The sequence below is a fragment of the Pongo abelii genome, chromosome 2, assembly GCF_028885655.2.
Source record: "Pongo abelii isolate AG06213 chromosome 2, NHGRI_mPonAbe1-v2.0_pri, whole genome shotgun sequence".
NCBI lineage: Eukaryota > Metazoa > Chordata > Mammalia > Primates > Hominidae > Pongo > Pongo abelii.
Window position 1 is genome coordinate 176,875,602 of NC_085928.1, and position 14,144 is coordinate 176,889,745.

Sequence of the window (14,144 nt, forward strand, 5' to 3'; positions counted from 1 at the left end):
TTTCTTTTGTCTAATTGCTCTGGCAATGTCTTCCAGTACTACGATGAATAGAAGTGGTGAAAGTGGGCATCCTTGTCTTTTTCCAGTTCTCAGAGCAAATGCTTTCAACTTTTCCCTGTTCAGTATGTTGGCCGTGGGTTTGTCATAGATAACTTTTATTGCTTTAAGTTAGGTCCCTTCTATGCCAATTTTGCTGAGGGTTTTAACATAAAAGGATGCTGAATTTTGTCACATGCTCTTTCTGTATCTATTGAGATGATGATGTGATTTTTGCTTTTAATTCTGTTTATGTGATGTATAACATTTATTGACGGTAAGCCATCTCTGCATCCCTGGTATGAAACAAACTTGATCACGGCATATTATCTTTTTGATATGCTATTGGATTTGGTTTGCTAGCATTTTGTTGAGGATTTTTGCATCTATATTCATGAAGGATATTGGTCTGTAGCTTTCTATTTCGTTATACCCTTCCCTGGTTTTGGTACTAGGATGATACTGGCTTCATAGAATGATGTAGGGACAATTCCCTCTTTCTCTGTCTTTTGGAATAGTGTCAATAGTATTAGTACCAATAATTCTCTGAATGTCTGATATAATTTAGCTGTGAGTCCATCTGTTCCTGGACTTTTTGTTGGCAATTTTTTTATTACCATGTCAATCTTGCTTCTTGTTATTGGTCTGTTCAGAGATTCTACATCATCCTGGTTTAATCTAGGAGGGTTGCATATTTCTAGGAATTTATCCATCTTCTCTAGGATATTTCTGTGGTATCAGTTGTAGTATCTCCTGTTTTGTTTCTAATTGATCTTATTTGAATCTTCTCTCTTCTTTTATTGGCTGTTCTTGCTAATGGTCTATCAATTTTATTTATCCTTTTAAATAATCAGCTTTTTGTTTTATTTACCTTTTGTATTTTTTTCTTTCAATTTTATTTAGTTCTGCTCTGATCTTCATTCTTTCCTTTTGTCTGTTGGGTTTAGGTTTGGATTGTTCTTGTTTCTCCATTTCTGTGAGGTGTTTACCTATTTATTTATATGTGACATTAGATTATCTATTTGTGATCTTTCAAACTTTTTGATGTAGGCAGTTAAAGATATGAACTTTCCTCTTAGTACCACTATTGCTGTATTCCAGAGGTTTTGATAGGTTGTGTCACTATTATCATTCAGATTAAAGAATTTTTTGTATTCCAACTTAATTTCATTGTTGACCCAGTAATCATTCAGGAGCACGTTATTTATGTTTTATTTATTTGCCTGGTTTTAAGAGTTCCTGTTGAAGTTGATTTCCAATTTTATTACACTGTCGTCTGAGAGAGTACTTGATATAATTTTGATTTTCTTAAATTTACTGAGTCTTTTTTTTTGCCTATGATATGGTCTGTCTTGGAAAATGTTCCATGTGCTGATAATAAAATGTATATTCTGCAGTTGTTGGGTAGAGTGTTCTGTAAATATCTGTTAAGCCCATTTGTTGTAGAGTTAGGTTTAACTCCATTGTTTCCTTGTTGACTTTCTGTCTTGATAACCTCTCTAGTGCTGTCAGTGGAGTATTAAAATCTCCCACTATTATTCTATTCTCTATCTCAATTCTTAGGTCTAGTGGTAATTGTTTTATAACTTTGGGAGTTCCAGTGTTCAGTGCATATATATCTAGAATTGTGATATTTTCCTATTGGGACTGTTCCTTTTATCATTATATAATGTCCCTCTTTGTCTTTTTTAACTGCTGTTGCTTTGAAGTTTGTTTTGTCTGATATAAGAATAGCTAGCCCTGCTCACTTTTGAAGTCCATTTGCGTGGAAAATCTTTTTTCACCCCTTTACCTTAAGTTTATGTGAGTCTTTATGTGTTAGGTGAGTCTCCTGAAGACAAGAGAAACTGTTTGGTGAATTTTTATTCATTCTGACATTCTGTATCTTTTAAGTGGAGCATTTAGGCAATTTACACTCAATGTTAGTATTGAGATGTGAGATACTATTACATTCATCATGCTTTTTTATTGCCTGAATACCTCGTTGTTGTTATTGTTGTTGTTTTTAATTTTGTTATTTTTATATAGGTCTTGTGAGATTTATGCTTTAAGGAGGCTCTATTTTGGTGTAATTCTAGGATTTGTTTCAAGATTTAGAGCTCCTTTAGCAGTTCTTATAGTGCTGGATTGGTAGTGGCAAATTATCTCAGCATTTGTTTGTCTGGAAAAGACTATCTTTTCTTCATTTGTGAAGCTCAGTTTCACTGGATACAAAATTCTTGGTTGATAATTGTTTTGTTTAAGGGGGCCAAAAATAGGATGCTAATCCCTTCTAGGTTGTAGGATTTCTGCTAAGAAATCTACAGAATTCCTGTGGTAGTTCCTGGAGCAAAGGTTTATGATAGGAGTCTCCACACACTGCTCTGTCCAAGTGGGAGCTGCAAGCTAGTCCTGCCTCCTGTCTGCCCTCTTAATACCATCCTCAATATACTTCCTAACACTAGCTGCAATTAATATTTCTATTGTTTTACCACAATAACATGGCATTTTATCTGTTTTCATTTGCATTTTTTTCAAATACAAGTAAAATAGAAAATTTCTCACTACTCTGTTAGGTGTTCCCAAGACCACCCTGTGTGGTTCTTATTACTGTGTCAGGAGGCATTCAGATGTGTTAGAAGGACTCGTGGAACTCAGAAAAGTTTTTAGACTCTCGATTATGGTTTATTACAACAAAAGAATACAGATTGAAATCAGCAAAGTTAAAAGGTGTATAGGGCAGAGTCCCAAGCTTCAGTTGTCTTACAGGTTTTCCTACATAGGTTACCTGATGCTTTTACCTCACAATTCTTAAGATTCTTTCCTTTGTCATGACTTTAGATAACCTGATGACTATTTGTCTAGGTGATGGTCTTTTTGCAATGAATTCTCCAGGTGTTCTTTGAGCTTCCTGTATTTGGATGTGTAGATCTCTGGCAAGGCTGGGAAAGTTTTCCCCAATTATTCCCACAAATATGTTTTTCAAACTTTTAGATTTCTCTTTTTCCTTGGGAATACCAATTCTTCTTAGGCTTGGACATTTAACATAGTCCAAAACCTCTTGGAGTCTTTGTTCATTTTTTAAAATTATATTTTGTCTTTGATGGATTGGATTAATTTGAAGGCCTTGCCTTTGAGCTCTGAAGTTCTTTCTTCTGCTTGTTTGCTGAGACTTTCCAATACATTTTACATTTCTTTGAGTGTGTCCTTCATTTCAAGAAGGTGTGGTTGTTTTTTATTTATGCTATTTCACTGAAAATTTTCCTTTCATATCCTGTATCATGTTTTTGATTTATTTAAGTTAAACTTCACCTTTCTCTGGTGCCTTCTGGTTAGCTTAATAATTGACTTCTCAATTCTTTTTCTGGGAATTTGGAGATTTCATCTTAGTTTGGATCCACTTCTGGTGAGCTAGTATGATCTTTTGGGGATATTAAAGAACCTTGTTTTGTCATATTACAAGAATTGTCTTTCTGGTTTCCTCTCATTTGGATAGAATATGTCAGAGGGAAGATCTGGAATTCAAGGGCTGCTATTCAGATTCTTTTGTCTCGTGGGGTGATCCCTTGATGTGGTGTTCTTCCTCCTCCCCTAGGAATGGGGCTTTCTGAGTGCCAAACTGTATTGATTGTTTTTGCTCTTCTATGTCTAGCCACCTAAGAGAGCTACTGGGCCCTGGGTTGGTACTGGGGAGTGTCTGCAAAGAGTCCTGTGATGTAATCCATCTTCAGATCTTGCAGCCACAGATACCAGCATTGCTCTGGTGGTAGTAGCAGGGAGTGAAGTGAAGTCTGTGAGGTAGCAGGGAGTGAAGCAGAGTCTGTGGAGTTGTGTTTTTGTTTAGTGTGTTGGTTTTGTGTTCATTGGCCTCCAGCCAGGGGGTGGCACTTTCAAGAGCGCATCAGCTGTGGTCCTATAGGGAGGATGCAAACTTGCCCTAAGGACACCTGGTTAACTGTTCAATTTTCTCAGGCAGTAGGCAGGGCCACAGAGCTCCAAAGAGATTATGACCTTTCTCTTCTGCTACCATGGCTGGTAGAGAAAGACCATCAGGTGGGGGCAAGGATAGGTGTGTCGGAGCTCAGCCTCTCCTTGGTCAGGGCTTGCTGTGGCTGCTTTGGTGGATGGGGTGTGGTTCCCAGTCCAGTGGAATTATATTGCCAGGGGGATTATGGCTGCCTCTGCTGAGTCATACAAGTCACTAGGGAACTGAGGGAAAGCTGGCAGTCACAGGCTTCACCCTGCTCCCACTCACCTCACAGTCCTAAAGGCCAGTCTCACTCTCACCATGCCCCGCAAACAGCAATGAGGCTATTTCCAGGCAGCCGGTGACCAGGGCTGAGAACTTGCCCCAGACGGTTAGTCTCCCCATTGAGAAAGCAAGCAGACTCATAGTATTATGGCCTCTCAGGGAGCTTGTAGTGGTGATCCAGTTCCTTCAGAGGGTCTGTGAATTCCCTCGGCTTTCCTCTTAACTTCCTGTGGTAGTTCTTGGAGCAAAAGTTTATGATACGAGTCTCCACACACTGCTCTGTCCAAGTGGGAGCTGCAAGCTAGTCCTGCCTCCTGTCTGCCATCTTAATCCCATCCTCAATATACTTCCTAACACTGACTACAATTAATATTTCTATTGTTTTACCACAATAACATGGCATTTTATCTGTTTTCATTTGCATTTTTTCAAATACAAGTAAAATAGAAAATTTCTCACTACTCTGTCAGGTGTTCCCAAGACCACCCTGTGTGGCTCTTATTACTGTGTCAGGAGTCATTAAGTTGTGTTAGAAGGACTTATAGAACTCAGAAAAGTTTTTAGATTCTCGATTATGATTTATTACAACAAAACAGTACACATTGAAATCAGCAAAGTTAAAAGGTGTATAGGGCAGAGTCCAGGAGATACTAGGCCCAAGCTTCAGTTGTCTTCTTCTGGTAAAGTTGTGTGAACAGCATTTAATTCTTTTAGCAATGATTTGTGTCAATACATATGGAATATTTCCTAACAGAGAAGCTCACTTGAGCTTTATTCTCCAGGGTTTTTTTGGTTTTTTTTTTTTTTTTTTTTTTTTTTTTTTGCAAACTGCTCACATAGGCATGGAGCAATCACATGGTTGACTTTATTCTTTCTCCAACCCCTCCAGAAGTCAAACTGATGCATTATGACCCAAATACTCTCTCAAGTTTCATTGTTAGCATAAGTTATCTGCCATGGCCAAAGGAACTTAGACATATGAATACAGTCTTACCTGGAAGAATAGTTCAAAGACGTAGAGATTTTCTCCCAGGAGCCAATGAGGAGAGAACTTTTTTTCGAAATGTGTGGGATTTGAATATCCCAGACCTGTTGAGTTAACTCTTTCCTGAACAAACCACCTCCCTGGTCCTGGACCTGACCAGATGACAAAACTTCATTTAGTTTTATCTTAAAATTGAAACATTTTTCTATAATTTATTAAAATACTCCTTAACCTAGTATTTTTTGCTGTATCTATCAGCCAAAAAAAAAAAAAAACACAAAATATATAAACATAAAAAGTTAAGTGATTAAAACTGATAAAGGTTATAGTTGAAAAGTAATTGAACCTATAAATCTTATGCTTTTGCCTGCCTAAAAGCTGCCTATATTAATGAGCTTTGGGAATTTTTTATGCTTGAAAAAATGGCCCTCCAGTTGGCATGAATCTATGTTTTGATCTCCCCAACAAAGACGTGTGCCAGGGACCTCAGAACGCAAGCTGTGGACCAAAGCAGCTGTGGGCACTGGCAGCTAATGCAATGGGAAGATTATGGAAATTCTGATCCAACAGGGTCCTTGCTCTGCCCAGCATGCACCTGGGGTATCCTAAACCCTGAGGAAATAGCAGTGCCAAGACCCATTGAGATCACCCAGCAGCTGGGGAATCAGGCCATCAGGCCAGTGACTTCCACTGGGGACCCCAGGCTGGCCAGGTTTAGATGGTTATATAGGCCAGAGTCTGTGCAAGAGCACTCCACTAAGGGGAAAAGATGAGAATGAATTCTAGCCTGAATCCCACTTGCCAAATCTTAAGTTCTGGCATATGGGGTGCTATCTGTTTGGAGGAAGGTTCATCTTTTTCTAATATTCACAAAGTTACTATGTGCTAATGATGGCACATCCCAGTAAATGTGGCATCTTCTTAGGCTTCTTCAAGTTAACTAGGAGAGTAAGATCATCTCCCTCTTCTTCATAGCATCATTGTTGAAGAGACCAGAGGTTGAAACCAAACTACACTTGTGAACTAGAAAGTAAACTAATGCTAAATTGATGCTAAAAGCAGTAGCAGAATTTTGATATTTGCCCTCAGTGAAATCATCATTCCATGCAATACTTTTGAATATCTGCTAATGTGCTAATGCCCATGAGCACATTAAGAAAGGGCCAAAAAATTATCAGGATTCTGAGGAAATGTCACATTTACTGCCAAATTAACAAAGGTCTTAGTGTAAACATGAAGAAGTCACTTTGTGTTGCAAAAGGTTTGGAATCTAATCCAATATTCATGAATTTATTGGTGGAGTCCTGTCAATGTGGGCTGAAATATTAACAAGTTCAAATGTAACAAATCATTTTGTGTATCCCTTTTGTTGTCTTTTAAAGTGGTCAGTATATTGATATTAGATACTAATTTATATAGATATGTAAAACTTTCTGATCATACTTATCCTGGCCCATGCACAATAATTATTTTTCCTTTTAGCAGCTTATTTCCACAAGGACTAAGTCTTGCATTTCATTTTGTTTTCTTCAAAGACAATTAAACTACTTCGAAACTCATGCTAGCAGGAATATTTTTAAAGCCCAATTATATTATAGTTATTTTAATTTTGGTGATCTTATTACATAAATTTATGATTTTGTGATATAGCATAAAACATTTTCTGCATTATTTTACATTTTGAATGATTTCAATCTGCATCACAGATTTTGTTAAACTTTAAAATTAAATTTACCTGTATTCTCATTTAATAATTATCAAGAAAAATTGTATGGTTCTGTAAGTAACTTATAACCTACTTAAAATATTTGAAGTGATTTATAAGTTACAGCAAATGCCAAGTAGAATAATTATGGTGAAAATATAGAAAAAAATACTACAATGTGCCAAGGACTATGCTGAGTGTCTTCCATTTTCTGTATTCTTTAATTCTCATAACAATATTGTGCTTTGAATGTTATTATCTCCATTTTACAGAGTGGAAACTAGGGCTCAAGGAATTTAAATGATGCATTCAGGATCATGTGACCAGAATGTGCTAGAAACAAGGCCCACATGCAGTTCTCTAACTCTAATGCCTACTCCCTGAGCCACTGCATTATGCTTCCTCAGAAACCATCGTAAAACATTATTTTTAAATCCCTTTACCCATAACATAGCATTCGTATTTTCTTTTACTATGATTTGAAATTTTAAACTACAATTAGTTTCCTGATTAATGTAAAATAAAAATTAGCATTTCTCAAATCATAGTCCATAGGCCACCTACAACAAAATTATCTAAAATCATAGTCCATAAGTCACCCACAACAAAATTATCTAAAATTATCAAAAGTCAAGTGACTAGGCTTCTACTGCAGAGGTACTAAATATATTTCTCCATTTCTTGTGGGAGAGTGGAGTTAGGGAGAAAGAGTGTGGAGAGTAGGTATGTGACTTTTTAAAAAGGTTCTCCAGATGACTTTTTTAGATGCCAAATTCTGAGACACACTGTGTGTTTGTAAATGATAGTCTAACAGAGAACCCTGAAGAAATGCCACTGCCATGTATCTTTTCAATAAAATTCAGCAAGGACTGCATACAACAACAGTACTTCTAATTTTGTCAGGTTCTATATTTCTATGTTGATATATTCCAATCCCATATCATCAGAAATTGTTAAAGGTTATCAACATTGTGACTTTGATTTTACTGTGTGCTATCTATTTATTTCTTGCTGGTATGAGAGTAATATCTAATCTTTTTACACTATTTCTCTTTTCTCTTAAAATGTTTTCTGAATAAATAGTTCCACTGAAATTCTTCAAGTTTATTTATGCTATCTCTGAAAATATTCACATTTATTTCTTACCTCTTTTCCTCAGAAGTAAATACTAGTCATGAATAATTCTGCATTTTAATTTTTTCATTTAGCCACTGGCAATCTAAAATGGATTTTATATCACATAGCCTTAAGAATCATCATTATTATTGAGATTATAGGCCTACTTAAAAAGAATTAAGTGAACACTAGTAAACCATAATAATATTTCATTATTGTTACCAGAGTATTAGTATAAATAACTGAATATCACAGGGTAAAGTAATAGGTAATATTGTTCGCTATATGTTTTCAAACACACACATATACATACACATATATACACAGAAAGTCAAAGTCAAAATATTGGTTACAGAATCCTGATCAGATTTGTGTTGCATCACTGACTATGCAGAAACAGCCATTCAGCGTCCAGCTTCACAACTTTCCCTACAGAAAAGCAAGCATCATGCCCCACCTGCTATTTTAATACCCATGGGGAAGCACAATCTAATCAGGCTTAGGCAGCTTTGGCCAAGTTATCCAAAATGAGGGCATAACATTAATTCATAATTCAGTGAAGGTGTATCTGTAGGGGGCAGAGATAACACAATCCATTTACTTTGCTTTGTGATGATCCAATTTGATATAATGCTAGAATTTGGATCTAAGAAAATTAAAAAGCAGTGAGTCCTTTTCCCTAGTTTCTCAAATATCAGATGCTTTAAGTAAACTGTTGATAAATTCCAAGTTACCTCAAATTCTGATTTAATTTTTCAAGTTTTTATGCTGTAGTATTTATATTTTTGAAACAATGTGCATAGATATTAAATAATATTGTAGACTATAGGTATATTGAGATAACTTAGTAGTCAGCCTTTCTGAGACTAAGCATGCTCAGAACGTTGTATCTGAAGGTTTATTAAACCTGGTGAGGTTATTGATAATATAATAATATTATATTATCTCTGTAAATTAAACATACCACAAACATACATTCAAAAAGGTTAGCATTTCTGCATATTTATACTTGATTTCATAGCTTGATACATTGCTGTACATTTACTCTGATATGTGTCCAAGAATACCCTCAGTGTTCAAAGAAATATTATTATTTTCCACTTTAACCTTTAGATTTTACAACTACATGTCATTAGCCCATAGAAACATTTCTTCCTGGAGAAAGCCTCCAAGGAGGAGAGAAACAACCTGAGTAATATGAAGAGGTTCCAAAATAAGAACTTAGCAAACTGGAGTTCAAAGACTTTACTGTGGCTTCTCCTATAACATAGAGTTCAAAGTAGCCATATCTGGGATTTAGGAAGATAATTTTTTGACTGTATTCCTCCTCCTTGAATCTTTCTTCCTCTAGTATAGCATGGCTACATCGTCTCTCCTATGTGACGATTTTCTCCTGTCTTTCAAACCTGGTACTGGGATGTCTTTGATCATCTCAGGTGTGATGGAGTATCACTTACCCTTTCTGTGCTGCAGTCTGTTTATTGGGTTTACTCTTCTTAGTATCTCTTGTCTTGTCCTCCAAATTCCATCTTTTTTGTCTGAAACAAATCTCACATTAAGCTCTTTGTTCAAGGCAACTGGCAGATTTTACAAAACCTAAAGTTCATGCAATTAGCAAAGAAACAGTAGACTATGCAGGGTAAATGTGGACTACTCCTAATATGAGAAGGTCTATGAACCCTGTAGGTCATTATCAAACTGCCAGGTTTCAACAAAATAATCAATAATTGCCAAATAAAAACACATTGAACCAAAAATGCGAGTGAGAGGGAAGCAGATTAGAGATCCCTGTCTTTAAAGTAATAAACATTAGAGAGAATTAACTGATTGATGTACTATTAACATCTTTCATTCATTTAAATACTGTTAAGTAAGAACTTGGTGAAAGGTGACAGAGAAAAAATATGGGTCTTGTAGACTGGTTATTTGCTTGTTTAAAACTTCAGCGTATCCAAGAAAATCAGTTTGACTTTAACAAAGGTGAAAAAGTATCAGAAGATACTCTTCAGCTAAACAGTAGCAATTAAGAAACTTTCTTCACAGGAAGTGAAACAAAAAAGAATCATTAGTTTTGGATATAGTGTTTCTATTTTTATGAGATTAATGGATACCCAGTTTATTTTCTTGTCTTAAAATTTCTTTTGAAAATGAGCTAAAAATCAACCCAATTATTTTTGACTGTCCTGATATAAGAACAAACACACAGAGTTGTTTGATCTTGGTTTCTAGGGAGCTGGGATCAAAATCGTACCCACCCCTTAGCAAACCATATTCTTTCTTGGACAAATCAATAAACTTATATCATTGTTTGTGAAAGAGGAAAGAAGATAATATGTTTTAATTTAATGGGAAGGGATATAGGATAATATCTGTATATAATTGGAAGCTCAGTAAATAGCTTTTGTAACTGGTCATATAATCTGTTGAGGTATTCCCTTCAAGTCCTAGCTTGGTTTTACATGGAATAAAACAAAAATATTTCTTTCATTTTAAATAATCTTGCCATATTATTCTTCACCTTGAGTAAGCATCTAAAGAGATTGAAGAACCACCGCAGATGATGTTCGACAATAAGTTACATTATGGATCGTGCTATGGATACAGTAGAATGATTTTTAATTTACAGAGATTATATAAATTAAACAGTAATGTCTTTGTTTCATTAAACAATTCCGATGGAGCTGCATAGATCTAAATATGAGGGTATTATCTCAGTTGTGATCATCAATAGTTTTATTATTACCTCTTTCTTTTCTCCACAAATTAGAAAAACCTCAAGAATAGTGCACAAAAGTGCAGATGCCACAGTTAGACTGTGTTTAAACCTTGGCCCTGCTGCATAATTGCAGTGGGACTTTTTGCCTTCACCAACTTCTCTGTGTTTTCACAGATAATGATAGTATATTCCTCAAAAGACTGATGAAATGATTTAACTTTACTAATGATTAACACATATTCAAAAACATTCCTGGCCTGGCATATTAGCACAGAAATATTAGATATGTAAATTGAACATTATTACATTTCACAGTCAATATTTGTTTCAGTTAACCATTTTAAAAAATATTTTCAAACTCTACCTTCTTTCACCTCTGATCTTCAATTTGGGATAATTTCCCTAAAGACTTTCAAATCTTTAAATAGAATATATTACAGGTAAACTCTCTGGGTTTATTTTTTTGACTAAAAACTATCTTTACTTTACCTTCCTTTATAATATGCAATGCTTCTGGATGCAGAACTAAAGTTTATATTTTCTGACAACATAAATGATATTATCCTAAGGTCTCAGGGCTTCTATTTTTACTGTTAAGAAGTTCATTGTCAATCAAATTGCTTTACTTCGGAGATTCTCTCTTTTTATCTTCTCCACCCACCCCCATTATACACATACAATCACTTTTTCTTCCTTTAATTCTTTTGTTTTAATTTTTAGGTTTCAGTACCATGCATCTAGGTGTGAATTATGTAACTACTCCACTTTGATGTTTACTCTGCTTGGAGCCCAGTGAGTTTCCAAGGTTTGAAGATCAATGGCTTTTACTAATACTTGAAAATCAATAGCCATGGTCTCTTCAAGTCCTGAACTCTCATTTTTTTTTCATTTTGTTTTCTCTTGCTAGAAAGTTTGGTATTTTTTGTTTCCAAGTATCTTAGCTTTTTTTCATATTTTCTATTTTTTGGTTATTTAAACTTTAGTCAGAATAATTTCTTTAGATATTTCTTCCACATCACTATTTTTCTATTGCACTATATATAATCTGCCACCTAACCTTTTTAAGTTATAAATTCTTAATACTGAAGAAAGTGTTTTTAATGAACACATAATAATTGTACATATTTATGAGGCACAATGTAATGCTTTAATATATGTACATATTTTGCAATGATCAAATTAGGATAATTAGCATATCCATCATCTTAAAGAGTTATAATTTCTTTGTGATTAGAACACAAAAAACCCTCTTTTTAAGCTATTTTTTATACATGATACCTAATTTTTGGTTGTAGTCACACTACTGTGCCATAGGACACTAGAAATTATTTTTCCTTTCTGATCATAACTTTGTATCCATTGACCATCCTCTTTTCATCTTCCTCTCCCTCCTACTTTCCCGAGTCTCTGATAACCACTGCTTTATTCACTACTTCCATGAGACAAATTTTTTTAGATTTCACATAAGAATGAGAACATACTCTGCTTGTGTTTCTGTGTCTGGCTTATCTCACTTAACATCCTCAAGATTCATCGATGTTGTTGCAAATGACAGGATTAAACTCTTCTTCATGGCTAAATAGAATTCCATTGTGTGTATATACATCACATTTTCTTTATCCATTTAACCATTGTTGAATATGTAGATTGATTCCATAACTTTCCCTGTGAATTGTGCTGCAATAAACATGGGAGTGAAAATATCTCTTTGACATACTCATTTCATTTCCTTCAGATACATACTCAGCAGTGGAATTGTTAAATCATATGGCAGTTCTATTTTTAATTTTTTGTGAAAACTTTATACTGTTTTTCATCATGGCTGTACTAACTCACAGTCCCACCAACAGTGGTAATGATCTCCTTTCCTCTACATCTTCACCAAGACTTGTTACCTTTTGTCTTTTTGATAATAGCTATTCTAAGTGGAGTCAGGTGATATCTCATTGTGGTTTTGATTTGTATTACTGTTATAATTAGTGATCTTGAGCACTTTTCCATAAAGGTCTTTGGTCTGTGTTTTAAGCAGATTACTTTTTGTTGTTGATTTGTTTGAGCTCCTTGTATATTACAGATATTAAAACTTTTTCAAATGTATATAGCATATAAATGTTTCATCTATTCTGTAGATCATCTCTTCACTCTGTTGATTGTTTTCTTCTTTGTGCAGAAGTTTTTCAGTTCGATGTAATCTCATTTGTTTGTTACTGCTTTTGTTGCCTATATTTTTGAGGTCTTATCCAAAAGATCTTGGCCAGTCCAATGTTATAAAGCATTTTCCTTATGTTTTCTTTGAGCAGGTTCATAGTTTTGGGTTTTACATTTAAGCTTTTAATGCATTTTGAATTGATTTTTGTCTCTGGTAAAAGATAGGGGTACAGTTTCATTTTTCCACTTGTGGATATCCAGTTAACCCAGGACCATTTATTAAAGAGACTATTCTTTCCCCAGTGTGTGTTCTTAGAACCTTTTTTGAAATCAGTTGGCTGCTGTTGTGTAGACTTATTTCTGGGCTCTCTATTGTGTTCCATTAGTGTCTGCTTTTATGCCAATACAAGGTTGTTTTTGGTTATTACAGATTTGTAGTATGTTCTGAAGTCAGGCAATGTGATGTCCCCAGTTTGTTTTTTTTTTTTTTATTTTTCAAAATGTCTTTGACTATTTGGGTATTTTGTTATTCTATATAAATTTTAGAATATTTGTTATATTTCTGGGGAAAATGTCATTGGTATTTTAATAGAGAATCCATTGAATCTTTAGACTAATTCAGGTACTATGAACATTTGTAGAATATTAAAGCTTCTAATCCATGAACATGGGATATATTTTCATTTATTGTTTCCTCTTCAATGTATTTCATCAGTGATTTATTGTTTTAGTGTAGAGATGTTTCACCTCCTTGGTTAAATTTATTTTTGAGCATTTTATATATTTTTGTAGGTATTGTAAATGAGATTGTTTACTTGATTTCCTTTTCAGATATTTTACTATTACCATATAAAACCACTGTGATTTTTCTATGCTGATTTCGTATTCTGCATCTTTATTGGATTTATATGTCATTTTTAACAGAGTTTTGGTGATTTTTTTCCTTCTATATATAGACCACGTCATCTGCAAATAGAAGCAATTTGAGTTCTTCCTTTCCAATTTGGATGCCTTTTATTTTTTTCTCTTGCCTAATTTCTCTGGCCAGAACTTCCAGAGCTCTGTTGAATATAAGTGAGAAAATGGGGCATCTTTAAATTGTTTCACTTCCTAGGAAAAAAAAAAAAAAGGTTTTAACTTTTTTCTTTTTCCTCAGGACATTAGATGTGGTACTTGTTTTGTGTTGCCTGTACTGTGTTAAAGTACG

General features: G+C 34.6%; 1 long non-coding RNA gene across 1 annotated transcript in view; it reads right to left on the minus strand.

The window, feature by feature from the left end:
* LOC129058707 (uncharacterized) overlaps nucleotides 1-14,144 on the minus strand; it is a 67,928-nt gene that overhangs the window by 24,022 nt on the left and 29,762 nt on the right. Inside the window, exons 5-6 of the long non-coding RNA XR_008524012.2 lie at nucleotides 9,531-9,611; nucleotides 5,262-5,404 (exon numbers count right to left, since the gene is read on the minus strand). This is a non-coding gene — a long non-coding RNA (uncharacterized LOC129058707). The remainder of the gene's footprint in view (nucleotides 1-5,261; nucleotides 5,405-9,530; nucleotides 9,612-14,144) is intronic.